Source organism: Trachypithecus francoisi, unplaced genomic scaffold (assembly GCF_009764315.1).
Source record: "Trachypithecus francoisi isolate TF-2019V2 unplaced genomic scaffold, Tfra_2.0 Lachesis_group7, whole genome shotgun sequence".
Classification (NCBI taxonomy): Eukaryota; Metazoa; Chordata; class Mammalia; order Primates; family Cercopithecidae; genus Trachypithecus; species Trachypithecus francoisi.
Window position 1 is genome coordinate 85,019,524 of NW_022681472.1, and position 17,440 is coordinate 85,036,963.

The 17,440-nt window shown below is 44.0% G+C and overlaps 1 protein-coding gene and 1 long non-coding RNA gene across 32 annotated transcripts in view; one reads left to right on the top strand and one right to left on the bottom strand.

Annotated features, from left to right (window-relative positions):
* CYRIB (CYFIP related Rac1 interactor B) overlaps positions 1-17,440 on the bottom strand; it is a 177,560-nt gene that overhangs the window by 95,382 nt on the left and 64,738 nt on the right. For 3 of the 31 annotated variants that reach the window (XM_033202905.1, XM_033202893.1, XM_033202891.1), the window contains exon 1: positions 4,857-5,074. The exons of 23 other annotated variants lie outside the window; for them this stretch is intronic. The gene's annotated coding sequence lies outside the window, so the exon portion shown is untranslated. Of the gene's footprint in view, positions 1-4,856; positions 5,126-17,440 lie in introns of those variants that run through there. 5 more of the 31 variants (XM_033202899.1, XM_033202896.1, XM_033202881.1 and 2 more) reach the window with 4 other exon arrangements.
* On the top strand, positions 11,440-14,205 carry LOC117079189. Its single transcript, XR_004435301.1, has 4 exons — positions 11,440-11,536; positions 12,700-12,845; positions 13,427-13,581; positions 14,085-14,205. It is a non-coding gene; the product is annotated as an uncharacterized LOC117079189 (long non-coding RNA).

Below are 17,440 nucleotides of genomic sequence, written 5' to 3' on the forward strand. Positions count from 1 at the left end.
CCAGCTACTCGGGAGGCTGAGGCAGGAGAATGGCGTGAGCCCGGGAGGCGGAGCTTGCAGTGAGCTGAGATCCAGCCACTGCACTCCAGCCTGGCGACAGAGCGAGACTCCATCTCAAAAAAAAAAAAAAAAAAAGAAGTCAATAACTTATGTTATTTAGATGAATGCACACTTACATGTAGACATATAACTTAGAAGGCATATAAGCTCTGGAAAACTGTAATTTTGAGTTGGTCTGGCAATAATTTCCAGGCCTTCTCCCTATAACTGGTTGCAGAAAATAAAAACTCTCTTCCTCTCCAGTTCACCTGCATCTTGTTATTGGGCCATGAGAAATAGCAGCCTGACCCTCAGTTTGGTCCGGGAACAATATGACATATGTCACATTATGACATCTGGGACTATGTCATAATTTCTTTCTTATCAAGTGTTTTCTGAAAATGCTTGACCTAAAGTAGTATTCAGGTTAATCTGGATTATCTGAGGACATGCCAATTTATGATTGGAAGGAATAAATATTCTAGATCAATGGTCCCCAACCTTTTTGGGACCAGGAAACGGTTTCATGGAAGACAATTTTTCCACAGACAGGGTGACAGAGGGAATGGTTTCAGGATGAAACTGTTCCACCTCAGATTACGAGGCGTTCGATTCTCACATGGAGCACAAAACCTGGATCCCTCTAATGCACAGTTCACAACAAGGTTCACGCTACTGTGAGAATCTAACGCTGTCTCTGCTAATCTAACAGGAGGCAGACCTCAGGGAGCAATGCCGCTCACCTCCTGCTGTGCAGTCCGGTTCCCAACAGGCCATGGCCCAGGGGTTGGGGATCCCTGCTCGAAACACAGTAGAAAGGGTGTGTATCCATCTAGAATTTAATATATATCATACATAATGCATCAACTAAAATATACCAAGAAGAGATGACTGCATTAGCAAAAAATAACTGTACAGGATTCAGGCTTCACAGTGTCACATACAATAGTACCTTAATGTTGATGATCAATCTTTTCAAAATGAATTAAATAGCTACAAAAATATATCTCTGCATTAAGTCTTCTACTTAAAATCACACAATATCTTTAAAAGTAGTTATTCTGACCCATGGTACCATTATCCAGATGTGAAGGTGTGTTGCAAGAAATGTTTATATTTAAATCATCAAAATTCTAAGAATGATTTCTTTGTTTAAAAAGTTTACAAATGTGACTCATTTGCATTCTAATTACTTGTACAAGTGGGAAAGAGGTGAAACTACAGCTAGCTGTCAATCCTGTAAATGCTTACAGGAGAGTACAGAACAAGTGAACATTATCCATCCTCCATGGCAGCTGAAAAAGAAAAAGTTTTGAGATTTGCTGTTTTAAGTATGTTTTACAAATACTTCATATAAAATATAAGATTAGTACATTGAAATAGAATTTAAGTAAACGTGATGGGTTCAAATGCCAGTATTCAACATCTCCCACTTGAGAGTATACTTGACAAGTATACGTAATTGGAAATATTTAATTATGATTAATGGCATACCTCTAACCTAAGCTCTCTGAGCCTTACTTTCCTAATGTTAATTAGGAATTAAATAAAAGTTAAATTACACATTGCAGAGTTGCTATAAAACTAACCTAATGGTTACAAGGAATCTGGCATATAGTAGGTGTTCAATATTACAGCATAATTAAGAGCTAGGATTTACTGAACTGATCATAATACAGAATGAGCTCACACACCCAACAATATTTATGTGGACTTTCAGAAACTCTAAATGCACAAGAAATTATTTGAATTCACTGTTGTTCATGAATGCTGACAAGATACATATATCAAATGCCCATTCTAAGCAAACAAATCCATTCTATGCACTAAAGTATAACACAAAATCGTATCTATACTTCCTCACCCAAAGATCTCAAAGCAAATTAAATAACCCAATATAGCAGTCTTTTTTTTTTTTTTTTTTTTGAGATGTGAGTCTTGCTCTGTCGCCCAGGCTGGAGTGCAGTGGTGCGATCGGTTCACTGCAAGCTCCACCTCCCAGGTTCACGCCATTTTCCTGCCTCAGCCTCCCAAGTAGCTGGGACTACAGGCGCCCACCACCACGCCCAGCTAATTTTTTTGTATTTTTAGTAGAGATGAGGTTTCACCGTGTTAGCCAGGATGGTCTCGATCTCCTGACCTTGTGATCAGCCCGCCTCGGCCTCCCAAAGTGTTGGGATTACAGGCGTGAGCCACTGCATCTGGCCAGCAGTCTTAAAAATATACAAGATACCTGAAAAAAACTACAGCTCAGAGCAATCAACATCTTTTTCAAAAATTTTTGCCACATAATTACAAAATGCTGTTACAGTCTAAGATTCTTTGACCTTGCTATTAACTCAATTGTTCAAAACATAATTATTGAGTACCCACTATGCACCAGGCAGGCACTGCGCTAAACTCTGGTGTAGTTACAGAAGAGACCAAAAATAGGAGGTATGCCACTAAGTTATTTCCAACTATTACAGTCTCGTTTTCCTTAAACAATGTAAGAGAAAATTGTAAGTTCTTACAGTTGAATGCATTAATACTTAGTAAGAGTCAAGTAACCTCAAATAAGTGACAATCCAGTATTTTCCCCCACGTAGACTAGGAGTAAAATAAGCACCCCTCTATACTTCTCTATCAATTGCTATTTACTATATAAAGATAAATGACCATTTCAGATATGAGGAAATAATCTCAAGAGGGACACTAATTTAACCTGTAAATTTTTAAAACCTGTTTATTCCTGAAGAATTCAGAGAAATGAATTTTAACTTCGATTAGTTTAAATGTCAATCAAAAATCTATCAAAAATAAACTGCATTCACTTAGCTTTACTCAACATTTGAAATTATACTTCTTCTGGGGCAACTAGAATTAACTTACTAACCACGCCTCCCTCTGATCAACCACTTTCTTGAGAGAGAAAAATCTAGCCTCTATCCAATTACATAATCTAAAATTCATACTATATAGTCTAGAACATTTTACAAACCAAGAGGTTCCTCACAAACAGCTAATCACTATTAAAGTTTTAAAGATTTTTAAAGATTATGATCCTAGCAAAACTGTTCTGCAAATACATATTCTTTCTCTCTCTCTCTGTCTCTCTCTGTCTCTCTCTCTCTCTCTCATTAAGAAATCTAACTGTTGAAGTGGTTATCTAAAACCTAAGCAGGGACAAACAGTCAAGTACCTTTTTAACACCAAGCTCCCCAAAAACGAAGCTGTTAGAAAATGCTGCCATAAATACTGACAGCAATAGCATCATCATAATAATATGCAGGTAGGTGTGCTTTAGGACTACGAGCCTCTCTTGGAGTTCATTATCATGGATATGAAAGTCACACGAAAAAAAAAAGTGCTGTCATTTCATTTTATGAATGCTGATTAGGGAGTTTCAGTTAACTGCAACACTCTACAAAGAGGCTATCAAATAAGCCCCAGTTATCAAGCAGTTCTAGACACAAAGCTTCTGTTTCTATTACTAAATACAATTAAAGAATTAAAAGGATCAGTGTGTTTTTCTTGAGGTATATTTGTCTAAAATGATTTGCGATAGTAAGTCACCAAACACCGAGTGATTGAAATTCCTTTAGCTATATAAAACACTCCTCTGGAATGCCGATCTCCCACACAGTAAGACTTAAAATACACAAAACTGACTGACACACATTTTTCACATAGAGATTAAAAAGGTGGCAAACTCAATACACTTACACAGAAGTAGGAAAAAATGTGTAAGCAAATTCCAAAAACCTTTGTCTTATCCAGAATGGCACTTTGTGGTACTCCAAGTATTCGGGCATTTCATCAGTATTCTGCACACAGGGGGTACTCAAAAAATGTTGTTAATGTTAATACATTTCTACAGCAATGTATTAACAGGTAATGTTGCAAATCAGTCAAGGGACCAAGTGAGGAGGAATCCAGAGGGGTGGAAAGAATAATAATGTTCTGCCAAATTTTACACTCAGAGGAAATTAATCCATCATAGAAGTCTTCCAGGAAAAAAAGAAAAAAGGTACTCAGTATGACCCAGAATAGCCATGAGGTTAAAACACACACGCGCGCGCGCGCGCGCGCGCACACACACACACACACACATAGCAATTGCCACTTCCACTAGAGTTTGACAGTTATAGATTTGGGTAATTATAGTAGAAATTGCGTGTTCGGAAACAAACTAAGACCACACCCTAAGACTGAGAATCTGGACTTTAAACGTTGAGCATTAATTAAAAGGACAACGCAGTATCTAAGTTGGAAGGTCTGGCCGCGCAGGTGGAAGGCAAAGTGATGGGGAGCGATAAAGACACCAACTTCATTCAACACCAGTGACCAGGACTGGGTGTCGCGGCGTGGCGAAGCCCGGAGGAGAAGGGGGTGTGGAGCTGAGGACGGGAAGAGGGGATGAGAAGGAGGAAAAGTGGCCGCGAAGAGGAAGGAGTGGTGGGAGTCGGGATGGGGCGGGGGGACAACGCCGACGCGGGAGGGACGAGCCGGGGAGCAAGGAGTCACTGGCGGGCGCAGGATCTGGGGTGGGAGGGGGCGGCGAGAGCGCGCATGGAGGTGCCAGTGGAAGGAAGGGGGCGGAAGAAAGGAAGACCCGAATGAATGAGCGCCGGGGGCAGGCCGGGGCCGCGGGGCCGGAGAGGAAGCGGCCCCGGGGCGCCGCGGGGCCGGGGGCGGGCCCAGCGCGCCTGAGAAGGAAGAAGCCCCGCGCCAGCGCGGGCCCCGCCGCACCCGCCTCTTCGCCAAAATGGGGTCGCGGAGCAGGAAAGCGAGGAGTGTGAGGGAAGAGGGGAAAATGGCAAAAATCAATCACTCACCCTCCGCTGGAGCCTCCAGACGCTCTCAGTCCCGCTCCTCCGCCCTCCTCGAGCCGCAGAGGCGGCTCCTCAGCGGCGCTAGGGGGAGCCCCGGGTCCGGAGCGGGGGAGCGGCAGCAGCCGGACCGGGAGCCCCTCAGCACCTGCCCCTGTGGCGGAGCCGCGACAAGCCAAGCGGCAGCGGCGGCGGCTCCGAGCGGGGAGGGCAAGTGACCCGGATGTACAGGGTAACGACGAGGAGGGGGAGGGGGGAATGCCAGGAAGTGAGGGCGCCGCGGACCTGTCCGGCCTTGCGCATGCGCCGCACGCCCGCCCCGCAAGGTAAATCCTTAGCCTATCTTCTCCGCCCCTCCTCCCCGCCCCTCCCGAAGGGGCGGGGCGAATCCGGAGACAGGTGGTCGGCGGGCGCGGCGTGCTGTGGAAGGAGGCGTGGCCACCCCCTTGCACCCTCCCCGGCCTACTTAAAGGGGCAGCACCTTCGCGCCGAGATAGCTTCTGAGTGAGTTGGAGTCTTCCAGCCTTTCTGATGTACAGATGGAAACGGAGGTTCAGAGGTGGCGGTGACCTGCCTCTTGTCAGCGGGCTTGGAAATGGCAGGAACTGGACATCGGGACTCGATGCTGAGCCCTGCGAAGTTGCCATACCCCGCCTGGAACCGCTAGGCTGCGGGGCCCGCCTCTCCCCCTCGGGTCAGGTACTGAGCCTCGCCCGCGATTCCCGGCGCGGCACGTGTGCCTGGCAGACGCCCAGCGCCAGGAGACTGCACCGTTACCGCCTGCGATGGTATCGCGGAGACGCCCTTGGGAGGTGAAAAATGATCATTCTGAGAACAACAATTAGACTCCACTTACAACACTCTCAGATAAATCAGACCCCTGTTCGGGGGTCGACTCTGGGCAAAAATATCTATAGAGGGCAGAAACTTGGATGTGACAGAGGGTGCAGCCTCTTAATTTCCTAATTCCCCTTTAACTCTTTGAACAGAAATGATCCCTTCCCCTTTACAGACAAAAACAGAACATGCCATCTAGCTAGCTTCTCCTAATCCTGTTATAAAGCTGATTTTTTTTTCATTAACACTAAAGGGGAAAAGATGACAATGTTATCTCTCCCAGGGTTGTTTGCAGTTTGACAGCCGAGCAGAGCACTAAGATGGAGGTAAATGATTATGAACATTTTGGGGTCACAGGCCCAACTGAAAATCCCGTAAAAGTATGGACTTTTCCCCCCCGGTAAAACACATACATGCACACACGTTTGCATAACATATCAAGAGTTTCATGCAACCAAGGAGCCTATCCATGAAATCCTGATTATGAACGAAGCTCTAGTCAAAGCGCTAAGGTTCCAGTAACTATCTGTGCCTTACTGTATGGGCCAAGAAATCACTCCTTGCCACAAAACACAGAAGGACAGCCCTTACCTTATTTAGCCTTTTTGTCTTCCTCTTGAGTTACGTAGAAACCAAATGGTATGTAACATGGTGGGCATATTACTTAGAAACGTGTTGAGTCATGGAGAAATGAAGTGGCTTTTTTAAGGCATACACTAAGGGCAATCCTAGGCCTCAGACTTTTACCTTAATTATCATACTTCAGGAGGATTCAGGGGTTCTATATTGTAGCTCTTATAATTCTGGTCAATTTCAATGAAACGGAAGGAGATGTTTGTTTGTTTGTTTTGTGACAGTCTTGCTGTCACCCAGGCTGGAGTGCAGTGGTGCGATATCAGCTAACTCCAATCTCCACCTCCTAGGTTGAAGCGATTCTCCTGTCTCAGCCTCCCAAGTAGCTGGGATTACAGGCGCACGCGGCCATGCCCGGCTAATATTTTGTATTTAAGTAGAGACGGGGTTTCACCATGTTGCCCAGGCTGCTCTGGAACTCCTGAGCTCAGGCAGTCCACCTGCCTCAGCCTCCCAAAGTGCTAGGATTACAGGCATGAGCCACCGCGCCTGGCTGGAGATGATGTTTTGCAAATGTTGATGCTGATAGAAAAGTCCTCATAATCCAAGAAGCTTGGTCCACTTGTCTAACATACTGACATCCAGCCTCAGATAACCTGGGTTCAGATGGACCACTGTCCTCAATGTGAACCGGAGGAGGAGTTCATACATGTGCACAGTCCCTTAGATATGAGCTCTGAGTAACCACAAGCCTCTAACCCTATCTCCCACCAAAAGCAGAAATCTTTCATAGTATCTTTAACATGTGAATATCTAGTTCAGCTCCAATATCTCCAACTATAGGGAGCTCATTACTGCAATCATCAGCCTTTTACTATGAGGAACCTCTTTCCTCATGTAAGCAAAAATCTGATGCACAACAATTTTCATCCACTGTCCTAATTTTATCCATGGAGAGCGATATAGACATAACGCTGGCCTAGGGAGCTTACAGTCTAGCAAAGAAGCAGTCCACTGAGAAGTGATAATAATAAAATACTGGACTAGGTGCAGTGGCTCATGCCTGTAATCCCAGCACTTTGGGAGGCCAAAGCAGGTGGATCACGAGGTCAGGAGTTCGAGACCAGCCAGGCCAACACAGTGAAAACCCCATCTCTACTAAAAATACAAAAATTAGCTGGGCGTGGTGGCAGGAGCCTGTAATCCCAGCTACTCAGGAGGCTGAGGCAGGAGAATCGCTTGAACCCAGGAGGTGGAGGTTGCAGTGAGCCGAGATCTTGCCACTGCACTCCAGCCTTGATGACAAGAACGAAATGCATCTCAAAAAATAATAATAGTAACAAAATACGATGAGTCCTGTGAGGAACATGGAATGCCCCTCTCAGATGCATCTTTCTCCTTAGCTGCCCCGGGCCCATTCCTGCCATGTACAAGAACTCACAAGTTCTTCCATTATCCCATGTGAGAATTCCCTGAAAGAGGAAGCGGGCTCAGAAAACAAGACCCCTACGAGAAGTGCTGAATTTATTCTTCTACAATCCTTTCTTCATCATTCTGCATGAATGTAATCACATTTTCTCTGAGGTCAAAGCTTTTGATGATTTATGTTGAAAAATTGAACAAAAGATGCAAAAAAAAAAAAAAAGGCTTACATAAGAGCACTAGTCTCTTAATGATGATTTACGCATTGTGGATAGCTGTATTTTGTGAGTCCTTACAATGTGCCAGGCACTGTACTAAGCTCTAAGCTCTTGACTTGTTTTCTTCTTTTGCTTTTTCACAACCATTCTATCTGGTGCTATTATCAGGCCCATTTTATAAATGAGGCAACCGAAACTCCGTAGGTGACAGATCCAGGATTCAAACCCAATCTGTCAACTCCACAGTTTCTATGGACACTGCATTGTCTCTATCTTTTTAAATGTCACAAGGTCCTGTGGCTTTCCTGCAGACTGTTTTCTTGGAAACTTTATTTATTATTAAATCAGTTTTAAAATACTATAGAGAATAAATGGTTTCACTCAATCATTGATTCATTCAATCAACACACATTCTTGCCCCCACCCCCACCCCCACCCCGCTACTGTGTCCTAGGCATCAGGCTGAGGGTCTGGGAAGAAGGACAGTAAGACATCAAGTTCCTGCTCCAGAGGGGCTGTGAGTTTAGTGAAAGGACAGGCTGTCATCTTGCACTTAAAACAAAGCATGACTCCTTGTAATTCAGAAGGGTAGAGGAACCAACTTTCCCTGGGACAACTGTGAAGGCTTCACAAAGAATAGGACCTTTGGCCAGGGGCAGTGGCTCACAGGTATAATCCCAGTATTTTGGGAGGCTGAGGCAGGTAGGTCACTTGGGGCCAGGAGTTCGAGACGGCCTGACTAACATGGTGAAAACCCATCTCTACTAAACAAAACAAAACAAAAACAAACGAACATGGTGGCACATGCCTCTGTAATCCCAGCTACTCGGGAGGCTGAGGCGGGAGAATCACTTGAATCCAAGAGGCAGAGGTTGCAATGAGCCAAGATTGCACCACTGCACTCCATCAGGGCAACAGAGCGAGACTCCATCTCAGGAAAAAAAAAAAAAGAATGGGACCTCTGAGCTTAGTCTTGAAGGGAAGGGGAAAGGGCCGAGAAGAGAACACAGGGGGCCAAGGGTTGCGGGGGATTGTGGGGCTGCTGTGACACACTGAGATTGTAAAGGACATCAAACACCACACTAAGAAATTTGAGCTTGCCTTCTGAAGGCAACCACAAGTAAAGAGACGCTTCTAACCAAGGGAGACACATAATCAGATATGTTTTATATCAGGATCACTCTGACCACAGGGTCCAATATGGACTACAGTGGTAGAGAGAATACAGGGCCAGCAAACCACTTAAGAGGCTGCTGTGGGGTCCAGGAGAGGGATAAGGAGAGAGCCTGCACAAGGAAACTGGTAGTGAAGATGAAGAACAGGCACCAGAATTAAGATGCTAACTGATGCAGAATCTCCAAGTTCAATCTGGGGGAAGAGGAGACTGGGGTTGTCGGGATGACCCAGAGACTCCTGGCTTAGCAAACTGGATGGTGATACCACATGATATCAGTACTTTTACACAGTTTTCATTCCTCTTATCTTCCAATCTTTATCCATGTAAATGCACATTGCTTTGCCGGGTGCAGTGGCTCACATCTGTAATCCCAGGAGTTTGGGAGGCCAATGCGGGCAGATCACTTGAGGCCAGGAGTTCGAGACCAGCCTGGCCAACATGGTGAAACCCTGTCTCTACTAAAAACACAAAAATTAGCCAGGCATGGTGGCACATGCTTGTATTCCCAGCTATTCTGAAGGCTGAAGCAGGAGAATCACCTGAGCCCAGGAGGCAGAGGTTGCAGTAGGCTGATATCCCACCACGGCACTCTAACCTGGGCAACAGAGTGAGACTCTGTCTCAAATAAAAAACAAAAATAAATAAATAAATAAAGGCACATTGCTTTCACTGGTTTCTTCAGATATGTGCGACTCCCAATACTTTCTCATATTTCTACACACCTCTATCATTTTAATGACTACAGAGTATTTCATCATATTGAAATACCTCCGTTTCTTTCAGTTGCTAAAGTTCCACATCCTACATGGCTGGTTTACCCCCTAGACTCATTTGGCTTTGGGTATTTTGCAAGGGATGAGTTGAGCCTCTAGGGAAAAAGAGCCTTTAGGCAAAAGGTATTGGAGAAGTGTGGCCTCGAGGGCCAGGGAAGCTGCAACTCTCCTGGGAGGGGCCTGGGCAACCGCATTCCTGTATTGCAGGTAGAAAATGCAGAACTATGGAAAAGAACGTGTCTTCCACGGGGAGCCTGAGGTCCAGTTCTCTACAGAAGCTGCTTCTCATGTCCTAACCTCCCTAATCCATTTGTTCATCCATGTGTTCATGTATTCACTCCTAAGCATTCCTGTGAATGCAGAGAGCAACAGAGCAAAGCTGAAGCCACCTCTACACTCTGGATGTAACCTGGTCAGGCTTTGAAACCTGCTCTACAACTTACACAAGTTATTCCACATCTGAAAGCCTCAGTTTCCCCCACAAGTCTGGTGTGTTAACTCAGAGAAAACTTGTAAAATGCTAGAGACTGAACTAGGCACAGACTAAGCTCAATAACTGTTTTCAGTCTTGGTTTTCTCCTTAGGCTTTTTTGACTCCCACCACTGTACCTTGAGTTTTTTGTTTTTTGTTTTTTTTTCTATTTTTATTTATTTATCTTTTTGAAACAGAGTCTTGCTCTGTCGCCCCAGGCTCGAGGGCTGTCACATGATCTCCACTCACTACAGCCTCTGCCTCCCGGGTTCAAGCGATTCTCCTGCCTCAGCCTCCTGAGTGAGTAGCTGGGATTACAGGCATGTGCCACCACACCTGGCTAATTTTTGCATTTTTAATAGAGACGGGTTTCACCATGTTGGCCAGGCTGGTGGTAAACTCCTGACCTCAGCTGATCCGCCCACCTTGGCCTCCTAAAGTGCTGGGAATACAGGTGTGAGCCACTGCGCCCAGCTGTACCTTGAGTTTCTGACCAAATCCACTGGGCAACCATTCATGAGCTGGAGCTCAGGTTCTGAATCTGCCAGAGTGAACTACACCCACTCACTTGATCTTCGCTTCCTTTCTGTGAAATGGGGATAAGACTATCTACTTCTCAGAAATGTTGGGAAGCTCTCATGAAGACTGTATAAGAAAATACTTTCAAGGCTCCAAAGCACTATATCATTATTGACTGTTAACTGAGACATTCTGTTTTCTTCATTTTTCCTTTTAAAAAACTCTGACCTCAGCATAAGCTCCCTGGATTGTAATTACCAGGTCAAAGGATCTGAACATTTTTACGGTTCCTGATTTGTTATTGCCCAGTTGTCCTTAGAGAAGACTCTACATTTTGCTGCCAGCCTTCACTCAAAGACATCTTTCAGTACGCTTCAGCACCTAGAGTATAGTTTTTGCTGCCTCTGTATCCAGTCTCACTCCTCAATTGAACATTCTGGGAGTTCTATCAAGTGATACTCTCTTCCTTTTCACAGGATGAATGAACACTGAATCCTTGAGGAAAGAGACATCTCCAAACATTTCCACCACAGTCAGGGACTCCAGTGTTGCCTTAGGGATGAGGACTCCATGGATATTTAATGAAGAAAGGGAAAGAGGACAGGAGACAGAGGCCTGAGAATCTCCTGGGAAGGGCTAGAAGCTCATCCAGCATTGAAAGATGACATCAGAGCCGCTATTCAAAAACAACCCAAGTAAGAAGGCAACCAATCAAACCCACACCTTCCTGTTATTTAGCAAAACATTAACCAATCTCACAGGAGCCATAAAGTTGTCCCCCGAGTTACAAGGTTTAACTATGAGCCTCCATCACATTTGCAAATCTAACATATTTCTCACAAGTGGGGCAACTCCAAGTCTCATTTCCCCAACCCTTCAGGTAACCTGCAGGAAGAAAAAAGGGTCCCACTGCCTCACATTGGCTGTTCTCTTCTGTACCTCGAGTACACTTTCCAATCTCTTCACTTGGCTGTTTGTCAGCCTTCAGGTTCAAAGCGGTTCCCCCATCACCATTTCAAAGGTGAACCCCCCTCCCACCTTCACTCATTCCCTAGCATGTCACTGGTGTTTTTCCATCACAGCGCTTATCACAAACTCTAATTCTTTCCTTTTTTTTTTTTGAAAGAGAATCTCGCTGTGTCACCCAGGCTAGAATGCAGTGGTGCAATCTCAGCTCACTGCAACCTCCACCTCTCAGGTTTAAGTGATTCTCCTGCCTCAGCCTCTGGAGTGGCTGGGACTACAGGCACAAGCCATCATGCTCAGCTAATTTTTTCTTGTTTTTAGTAGAGATGGGGTTTTGCCATGTTGGCCAAGCTGGTCTCAAACTCCTGACTTCGAGTGATCCTCCTGTTTTGGTTTCCCAAAGTGTTGGGATTATTAGGTGTCAGCTACCGCGCCCAGCCTCTAATTATTTTACATTTTTAGCTTAAAAATGTTTTAACTTTAAAAAAAAAAAAACAAACAAAGAAATAAACAACCAAAAACCACCTCTTGTTACAACGTCAGCTGTGACTGTGCCCACTGCAGTTCCTGCCACGGTGCCCGGCCCCTAGGAGAGCCTCCCTAAATATGTTGAATGAATGGATAAAAAAAGGGAGGACCCAAGCAGTAAATGAGGTGCCCCGATGCACTATTCACCCTGATTATATGAGTAACACATATTGATTACAGCAAAAAAATTTGAAAATACATATGAGCAAATGAAAGAAAATATAAACACCCATGATCCAACCACCCACACCATATGGACAACCTTCCAAATGTTTTTCCTGTCTATATCTAGATAAACGCAGCACATATTTTTATTAAAATGGTTCATCTACTGAATTGTAATCTGCTGTCTTTCATCTCACAGTGTATCTTTATCAACCTTCCTTAATAAAGGAACGTCAGCCACACTGCTGTTAAAGGCTATATAATACTCCGCTGTGCAGCTAAACCATGAAGTGTTGAATGAATCTGGAGTTCAGCTGAGGGGAGGTTTCTTCAATGTCAATAAAGGTAAAATGCTTTATTCCAGCACTTCCCCCTTGCCAAGTTTCCCATTTTTTCCCTCTGTGTTTGTATTGCTTTAGAGCTGTATTTCTACAGAACTGTATTCCCCACCGCCCATTCACCACCTGGAGTTATTAGAGTCCTTGTCAACTAGAGAAGCAAAATTGTTTGCAGCCGGAAAAGCTGACGTATGACGAAGCAAGGACGATGCCTTGAAGTTCAAATTGGGAATCTGCTGCTGATACAGGAAACAGAAATGAAGAGTGTGCTTTCTTGCCAAGATTTGAATAGGGAGAAGAGGAAAAGATTTTCTGCACGCCTTCACTTTTTCCCAAGCCCTACCCTCGAGGAGAGTTTTTTCCCAAGGGATAGGCTGTTCCCTCATGCTGACTGATGCTGTAAGCAGTTTGCAGACCAAGCCGTGGCTCCATTTACAGACTCACTGGCTGCAAAAAAATCCAAGAGGGCATGCTCAGAATGTGCCACCCCTTCCACTAACAGCTCTTTCAGCCCCTGCTGTGGTTCAGCAGCCCAAAGGACTGCTCACTTGGCATGTTTAGCTCTGACAATCCCATTCCTTCCATCAGGAAAAGGCACAGGCACAGAAGGGCGTCACCTGAAGGAAGGGACAAGATGCCATAAAATCATAGATGGCTCCAGAGGAACAGAAGGGAGAAAAATGGCTGGGTGGGCCATTCATTTCTGAGCTTCACCCCACTGTGACCCCAAAACCTACAGAGAGGTTAGTTCATCTCTGCTTTTCCACCCACCTTATATAGTACACCATCAAAATTAGATGAAATCTTTGCCTATAGAAAAAGAGAATTCCAGGTGGTGGCTCATGCCTGTAATCCCAGCACTTTGGGAGGCCAAGGTGGGAGGACTGCTTGAGCCCAGAATTGCTTGAGACCAGCCTGGGCAACATGATGAGACCCTGTCTGTAGAAAAAATTTAAAAACAAAGGAAAATTAGCCGAGTATGGTAGTGTGAGCCTGTGGTCCCAGTTACTTGGGAGGCCGAGGCAGGAGGATGGCTTTAGCTCACAAGGTCAAGGATGTAGTGGGTCGTGATTGCACTATTGCACTCCAGCCTAGGCAGCAGGGTGGGACCCTGTCTCAAAAGAAAAGAAAAAGAGAATTCTTAATTGTGTCCACAGTCATTAATTTATCAATGACATTTTAAAAGATTAATAAACTATACTAATGAATCAATGCCCTTAAAAAATATTTTTTGCATGTTTTACAGAAATACCATCATTAGAAGACAAAAGGATTTAATTTGAAATATAATGACAGAAGGATTTAATTTGAAATATGACAGAAGGATTTAATTTGAAATATAATGACAGAAGGAACTATTACCACCAATAACCTCTGATCAATCGCTTAGTTTCTGCCAGTATTATAGAAAGTGATTTCTAACCATTTATAATGTAATCCTTACAACATTATGAAAGATATTTTATTACCTCCCTGTTTTCAGATGAGAAAATGGAGGCACAAACAGTTCAAGTACTTTGCCATAGGTCACATACCTACGAGGAGGTGAACCAGGACTCTAGACCAAGTCTTAGCTCCCTGCTTTGCATAAATCATTCCACCTGCCTTGCTTCCCCACTCCTTTTTCCTTTCTGTAAACATTAACTAAATCCTTCAGTGTCCAAGCTCCACCTGAAATACTACACTAAGGATGGTCATGGTGGCTCACGCCTGTAATCCCAGCACTTTGGGAGGCCAAGGTGGGTGGATCATCTGAGTTCGGGAGTTCGAGATCAGCCTGACCAACACATGGAGAAACCCTGTCTCTACTTAAAAAAATACAAAAATTAGCCAGGCGTGGTGGTGCATGCCTGTAATCCCAGCTACTTGGGAGGCTGAGGCAGGTGAATCGCTTGAACCCAGGAGGTAGAGGTTGATTGTGCCATTGCACTCCAGCCTGGGCAACAAGAGCAAAACTCCATCTTAAAAAATAATAATAATAATAATAATAATATACTACTCATCTATAAAACAGGCACAATTATCACCTATTTCACTGTGTTACTGTGAGAACTGACTAGAACTTGGGAAACTGCCAATTCCAACTGTCCCTGGCTATAAAAAGCAACAATTACATATGAAACATAATCAGTAAAAGGTTGGTAAAACTTAAATGTTTGGTAAACTCTTACATAAATGTATGTACCTGATTATCTTGGCTTTTGACATTTGCTTTTTTTTTTTCTTAATTGGAGAGTTTGGGGGATTTTTGTTGATAATTGCTGTTTTAATATTCAAACTCGGAAAGTTGTATATGATAGAAGCTGAGAGTCAGACCCCGGGCTTGGTCAGCCTTAAGTTTTAATCCCTTCATTTTCTCAAATATAAAATAAAGTGTCCGGGCGCAGTGGCTCATGCCGGTAATCCCAGCACTTTGGGAGGCCAAGGCAGATGGATCACCTGAGGTCAGGAGTTCGAGACCAGCCTGGCCAACATGGCAAAACCTCATCTCTACTAAAAATACAAAAATTAGCCAGATGTGGTGATGTGCGCCTATAATCCCAGCTACCTGGGAGGCTGAGACAGGACAATCGCTTGAACCCAGGAAGCAGAGGTTGCAGTGAGAAGAGATTGCACCACTGCACTCCAGCCTGGGTGACAGAGCAAGACCGTCTCAAAGAAAAAAAAAAAATGAAGAAACTATGGTACTCATTATCAGATGTATATTATTTCATGTAGAGTGCTTAGCACAGGGCATAGAAAATTTAAGAGCTCAGTAAATACTAACATTTTCTATTATTTATTATTGTTGTTTTTATTAATAGACTTGCTTTCGTTAAGATGCTATTTGTATAAAGCTGCCCACTGAAGCATTATTTTTAATAAAAGCCAGACACAAATTAAATTTCTCACTATAGGGAAATGGCATAGTAGGATTCTGAAAGAACCATCTTTAGAATTAATGAAAATCACTTTAATTAAAATGTAAGCCCCTGCTTTGCTACTTGGGGGCAGTATGATTTTGAGCAAGTCATTTCTTTTCTCTGGACCTGTTTCCTCACCTCAGAAATGAAGGATTTACTCTCAATGACTCCCATGTCCTCTCGTGATTTAAAGTTATTTAGTCCTGACTGGACACGGTGGCTCCTGCCTATAATCCCAGCACTTTGGGAGGCCAAGGCAGGCAGATCACTCGAGGTCAGGAGCTTGAGACCAACCTGGCCAACATGGCGATACCCCATCTCTACTAAAAATACAAAAATTAAGACAGGTGTGGTGGCGGGCACCTATAGTCCCAGTTACTCAGGAGGCTGAGGCGGGAGAATCGCTTGAGCCTGGGAGGCAGAAGTTGCAGTGAGCTGAGATTGTGCCATTGCACTCCAGCCTGGGCAACAGAGTGAGACTCCATCTCAAAAACAAAACAAGACAAAAAAATAATAATAAAGTTATATAGTTCTAAGGTTCTCAATAAATTAAAATCCGTCAACATCAAGGACAACATACAATTGAGGACATAAGAAAATGGTAGAAGGCCGGGCGCGGTGGCTCAAGCCTGTAATCCCAGCACTTTGGGAGGCCGAGGCGGGCGGATCACGAGGTCAGGAGATCGAGACCATCCTGGCTAACACTGTGAAACCCCGTCTCTACCAAAAAATACAAAAAACTAGCCGGGCGAGGTGGCGGGCGCCTGTAGTCCCAGCTACTCGGAGGCTGAGGCAGGAGAATGGCGGTAAACCCGGGAGGCGGAGCTTGCAGTGAGCTGAGATCCGGCCACTGCACTCCAGCCCGGGCGACAGAGCGAGACTCCGTCTAAAAAAAAAAAAAAAGAAAATGGTAGAAATGGCTAGGCGCGGTGGCTCACGCCTGTAATCCCAACACTTTGGGAGACTGAGGCAGGTGGATCATGAAGTCAGGAGTTCGAGACCAGCCTGGCCAGCATGGTGAAACCCCATCTCTACTAAAAATACAAAAAATTAGCTGGGCGTGGTAGTACGTGCCTGTAATCCCAGCTACTTAGGAGGCTGAGGCAGGAGAATTGATTGAACACAGGAGGCAGAGGTTGCAGTGAGCCAAGATTGTGCCACTGTACTCCAACCTGGGTGACAAAGCGAGACTCCATCTCAAAAATTAAAAAAAAAAAAAAAAAAGGTAGAAACACAAGAAACTATTTTATGAATATTCCCAATCTTCTTTCATCCTACTCTTTGTTTCCATAACAGTTGTCACCTCCTAACATCATTTGTATTATGTTTATTGTCTTTCTCTATGAACTAGACCTAAGTCCATGACAGTAGGAGTTTATGGCTGGTCTGTCCACGAATGTGTCCCCAGCCCCTGGAACAATGTCTGACATATAGTAGGAGCTCAGTTAGCATTTGCTGAATTTAAAAATGTGAATATTAAGTTAAAAGAACAAAATACAAAACTACATATATCATAAAATGCAAAATTACATTTATAATTATGTATATTACATGTATATGTATGTATATAATAAATATGTAATAAAGTTTTATACATATAATAGAATGCAAAATTATATATATAATTAATATAAAATATGTACCCCTATGGGGAAATGGTAGAGTGGATAAGAGAAGGTAAAACTCAATGATAACAAGA